The sequence below is a fragment of the Oncorhynchus gorbuscha genome, linkage group LG01, assembly GCF_021184085.1.
Source record: "Oncorhynchus gorbuscha isolate QuinsamMale2020 ecotype Even-year linkage group LG01, OgorEven_v1.0, whole genome shotgun sequence".
NCBI lineage: Eukaryota > Metazoa > Chordata > Actinopteri > Salmoniformes > Salmonidae > Oncorhynchus > Oncorhynchus gorbuscha.
The window spans coordinates 19,546,856-19,552,855 of NC_060173.1; positions in this window are offsets into that span (position 1 = coordinate 19,546,856).

Below are 6,000 nucleotides of genomic sequence, written 5' to 3' on the forward strand. Positions count from 1 at the left end.
AAAAAGATAAAAAGGGAAAAAAAGAACCTCAAAAACAAACTTTCCTGGATGGATTGTCCTCGGGGTTTCGCCTGCCAAATAAGTTTTGTTATACTCACAGACATAATTTCAACAGTTTTAGAAACGTTAGAGTGTTTTCTATCCAAATCTACCAATTATATGCACATCCTAGCTTCTGGACCTGAGTAGCAGGCAGTTTACTTTGGGCACGCTTTTCATCCGTACGTGAAAATAGTGCCCCCTAGCCCGAAGAGGTTAATTAAACCCAGACGTGGGACCACACAGCCACTCCACTGAATAGCAGGCTAAGGATTGCTTTGCAATGCTTGCAGTTAGCCACTGATTCTTTCCAAACCACTCATTGTTGAATTTGCGATTTCCAACTTGTGTAATGTTTATGTTCAATGGCCGATGAGCACCGATACGTTTTATCCATAATTTCTCTTCATATGACAATAATTAAAAAGGATTTGCCAGTAGATTGTCGACTTGATTCATGATGATGACTGCTAGCTAAGATTTTGAAAGTATGATGTTGATATGATCAATCTTATCAAAGCTACTGTTTATGTAATGTGATTTGACGTCATTTTATCTGTGGCCAATGACCTTGAGCCTTCTTGGATGGGCACTTCTAATGTAACTCTGTGGCAGCACCCAAAGGGCTTGCATTTTCAAGCTCTACCCATAGATTTGGCGGTGACTTAGTGTCCCCATGAGTGACAGAAGCCAAACACGGCGCAACTAGAGAACATTACCAACCGCTATGCTTAGTATTTTCCGCTGGTTACCCCACCACAGAAACCCCTGAGCTAGACTGAAACACCTGCATTCTGGAGTTTCCTTTCTCCAAAAAGCAAAAAAGAGACCATGTTTGTATGCGGCTTTATTAACTCGGTGAATTTTTATATATTTTTTTACATTGTTTCCAAACTGATATGTGACACGTATTAATGCCAAAATAACGTGCAAAACAGGCAACTAAAACATTTGATTTTTGATTTTTTTGTTGTTGCTAAAAACGTGGGGTTCAAAACACCTGCCCTGAATGATGGGTCGCCACTGGATCAGCCATTTAGAGGCTTCAGTCCATAAAAAACGGATCGTGAATAGTTTATATTTGACTTTGGTTGCCTGTATTGTACTGAAGGATCTGCCATTTAATTATCATCTGGCTGTGTGGTAACTGGTAACATTGTGACCCATGTGCTGAAGTCTCAGTCTACGGACCTTGAGTGATGCAGAGAATAAAGGTCAGGAGTACAGGGTTACATCCTCAGCTGGTAAAGTGGACTATAGCCTACTGAGGCACCAACCCAGAGCAGCTAGATTAGTCTGCCCTCAGATAGATCTCTCCTCCGAATATGTTTTTATGCATTATGGCTTTAATGTCCTGAAATCCTCTTACATGACTTAAAAGGCATATCATTTCCACCTCTCTCCAGGGTCAGCAAGGAGGGAGGGGTTCCTTTTCACCCTACATTCTTTTTGCTGACAGGTCTTCAGCCACAGCTCTAAAGTCAGTGGTGTAAAGTGAGTCAGTGAGAGGAATTATAGTTGGGTTCGATATGGGAAGAATCATGTTTGTGCAATTAATTATTTAGTAGTGGGAAATAGATGTATTTATATACATTAATGAATTCCTTTATTTCAGGGATCAAGTGAATTGTACTAATTCAATCTGTCCTCAGCTCCTCTCCTCTCTGTTAACTTCATTCAGAGGCTTACCTGAATCACTGAAATACAAGAGTTACTGTAGTTTCAAAGAACATGTTTTATGGATGGTTTGCAGTGGCTCAGTCAGTGTAGTGATGTGCAACCCATCTTAAAAGGGACCAAGGAGATGGAGTGTGGTTTCCAAGCTTATAAAATCTTAAATGTTGCAGTCATAGTAACAGGAACATGTAGAACCCAAAATGGCTTCTGCTCGGGACCCAGTTCAGGGTGTGTGAAGTGAAATAATCTGATAGACTACATCATGTGAGGTTTTCATAGCCAATGACTCTTGTTTCTTTTAAGTCTTTTAATCGTCACAAGTAAATAAATCGTTTTTGTTCATCAATTACCACGGTACAGTAACACTGTAAAATGGGCCATGCTCAAAGGGTCTGAGCTGTGTAACAGTCAGATCACCAGTGATGTTCAGACTAAGGAGTAAGGATTACTATTCAATAGTTACTGTCAAGGATAAGGGGTCTTGTGAGTACAGTGATAGTTGTTCAATTGTCGAAAGTCTTATACTCAATAGTACTAGTTGTGATAGTTGGAGATACATTTCTAAACTGAAAAAAAAACTTCTCTCCCATTCCAAACATTCAACTTGTGCCAGCTTTTGGAGCTTCAAGTAGTAATGAGCTGTCACTTTCCAATGTGTCCTCCCACCATTTACACCCTCAAAAATATGTTACTCAGCTCCATCTTCTGTGACAGCTGCTTATTTTGCCAGGGCAATTGAAACACATCATCATTACTTCAGCAATAACTGAAATTCAAAAAATGCTCCGTGTTGTTAGTGCATCTCTATGAGTGACGTGAGTGGTTTGACACGACTGAAATAAAATATTACTTTTTGGATGTTTACATTCCACTAACCTTTTACACTCATGGAAAATGGCCTATATATGGATAGGACACATTGAAATGTTTCTTACAGAAGAAATATGAAAAGCATATGCATAACCATGCCAGCAATAGAAAATAAATAGTTAGATTTTGGAAAAATGATTAGTCCAAAGGGTGAGGCCACAACAGTTCACCTGACAAGACCGAATCCAAACATTACACTGTTGATTTTATGTGCATTTTACATTTACTGTACTTTTCACAACATTTGTTGATAATGAAATCTGAAAATACTCTGGATACATTCACTAACTTAAGAATATTCTGGATAATGTTGGGTAGGTGCAACATAAGACCAACAGAAATTGCAAGGGTTTGTGTGAGATGACTAACTGGTGTCTCCAAATGGCCAGGCATACACCTCTCCAAAGTGTGCACAGTTCCTAAGTAATTTCAATGCACTTTTATGACTCAAAGAAGAGTCAACTATAAGGTGTTTTTTTGTAGCTTTCCTGGCTGTGCCATTGAGGAACGAGAGCGAGCACACTTATTGTTATGGTTGGAAAAACAACCCTGCATCCACCCCATCACACAATTACTGTTTATGCAATCCAAAAATGGTCCATTATAAATCCAATCGGGGTCAGGAGGGCATCATTTGAAAGATTGTTTTATTGCAAACATGACCAGCTAAGTTATAAAATACAATATTAGTGTTAGGCTTTCACAATGCAATTCAGCAAAACCGATCATAATTTTGGTGCGCATAGAAAGGTATCATGAGTGCATTTCACTGTACTTATACATATGACATTAAAACTTGAAACATTCAGGTTCGTGTGCCACGACAAATTTTCCTTACAATAGACCAGACTCATTCTGTTCAGAACAACGCAGGGTGACGCCTTGTCATCTTGTAACTGTAAATCAAATATACTGATCATAAACACAGTATATGACATGAGTTTTATGCTATGGAAATGTGAAGTGCACATTTGGGATCACGGGTGTTTGGATGACATCAAAGCGGTATTTATTATAATCCTCAATGTCTCATCCCACTGGGCAGACATCAATTCAACGTTGGTTCAATGTAATTTTATTGAAACTTAGATTTAACCAGTGTGTTCCCAGGGATTTTTCAAAATACATAAAGTCCTCTTATTTTACACCATTTCCCACACTCAAAAAAAAACGTGCAGAAGTTGCCCCATTAGCTCAAGTTCAGAACGTCTGTCAGTCAAAACCCATACAGTGCTGTGAAGCGCAGAGCCAGAGCTCGAACTTCATGTATAGCATGCTACTTGTCAGCCAGTGTGTTCCAATTAAGGCGTTTATCAGTTCCTAAATCTGCCATTTTCAACCTGTATACAAGTCAAATCAAATCAAATCAAATTTATTTATATAGCCCTTCGTACATCAGCTGATATCTCAAAGTGCTGTACAGAAACCCAGCCTAAAACCCCAAACAGCAAACAATGCAGGTGTAAAAGCACGGTGGCTAGGAAAAACTCCCTAGAAAGGCCAAAACCTAGGAAGAAACCTAGAGAGGAACCGGGCTATGTGGGGTGGCCAGTCCTCTTCTGGCTGTGCCGGGTAGAGATTATAACAGAAAATGACCAAGATGTTCAAATGTTCATAAATGACCAGCATGGTCAAATAATAATAAGGCAGAACAGTTGAAACTGGAGCAGCAGCACAGTCAGGTGGACTGGGGACAGCAAGGAGCCATCATGTCAGGTAGTCCTGGGGCACGGTCCTAGGGCTCAGGTCCTCCGAGAGAGAGAAAGAAAGAGAGAATTTGAGAGAGCATATGTGGGGTGGCCAGTCCTCTTCTGGCTGTGCCGGATGGAGATTATAACAGAACGTGGCCAAGATGTTCAAATGTTCATAAATGACCAGCATGGTTGAATAATAGTAAGGCAGAACAGTTGAAACTGGAGCAGGAGCATGGCCAGGTGGACTGGGGACAGCAAGGAGTCCTCATGTCAGGTAGTCCTGGGACATGGTCCTAGGGCCCAGGCCAGTTGAAACTGGAGCAGCAGCATGGCCAGGTGGACTGGGGACAGCAAGGAGTCATCATGTCAGGTAGTCCTGGGGCATGGTTCTAGGGCTCAGGTCCTCCGAGAGAGAGAAAGAAGGAGAGAAGGAGAGAATTAGAGAACGCACACTTAGATTTACACAGGACACCGAATAGGACAGGAGAAGTACTCCAGATAAACAAACTGACCCTAGCCCCCGACACATAAACTACTGCAGCATAAATACTGGAGGCTGAGACAGGAGGGGTCAGGAGACACTGTGGCCCCATCCGAGGACACCCCGGACAGGGCCAAACAGGAAGGATATAACCCCACCCACTTTGCCAAAGCACAGCCCCCACACCACTAGAGGGAAATCTACAACCACCAACTTACCATCCTGAGACAAGGCCGAGTATAGCCCACAAAGATCTCCGACACGGTACAACCCAAAGGGGGGGGAACCCAGACAGGCCGAGCACAACAGTGAATCAACCCACCCAGGTGACGCACCCCCCCAGGGACGGCACGAGAGAGCCCCAGCAAGCCAGTGACTCAGCCCCGTAACAGGGTTAGAGGCAGAGAATCCCAGTGGAAAAAGGGGAACCGGCCAGGCAGAGACAGCAAGGGCGGTTCGTTGCTCCAGAGCCTTTCCGTTCACCTTCCCACTCCTGGGCCAGACTACACTCAATCATATGACCCACTGAAGAGATGAGTCTTCAGTAAAGACTTAAAGGTTGAGACCGAGTTTGCGTCTCTGACATGGGTAGGCAGACCGTTCCATAAAAATGGAGCTCTATAGGAGAAAGCCCTGCCTCCAGCTGTTTGCTTAGAAATTCTAGGGACAATTAGGAGGCCTGCGTCTTGTGACCGTAGCGTACGTATAGGTATGTACGGCAGGACCAAATCAGAGAGGTAGGTAGGAGCAAGCCCATGTAATGCTTTGTAGGTTAGCAGTAAAACCTTGAAATCAGCCCTTGCTTTGACAGGAAGCCAGTGTAGAGAGGCTAGCACTGGAGTAATATGATCAAATTTTTTGGTTCTAGTCAGGATTCTAGCAGCCGTATTTAGCACTAACTGAAGTTTATTTAGTGCTTTATCCGGGTAGCCGGAAAATAGAGCATTGCAGTAGTCTAACCTAGAAGTGACAAAAGCATGGATTAATTTTTCTGCATCATTTTTGGACAGAAAGTTTCTGATTTTTGCAATGTTACGTAGATGGAAAAAAGCTGTCCTCGAAATGGTCTTGATATGTTCTTCAAAAGAGAGATCAGGGTCCAGAGTAACGCCGAGGTCCTTCACAGTTTTATTTGAGACGACTGTACAACCATTAAGATTAATTGTCAGATTCAACAGAAGATCTCTTTGTTTCTTGGGACCTAGAACAAGCATCTCTGTATGAGTGTAAAGGGCTGTC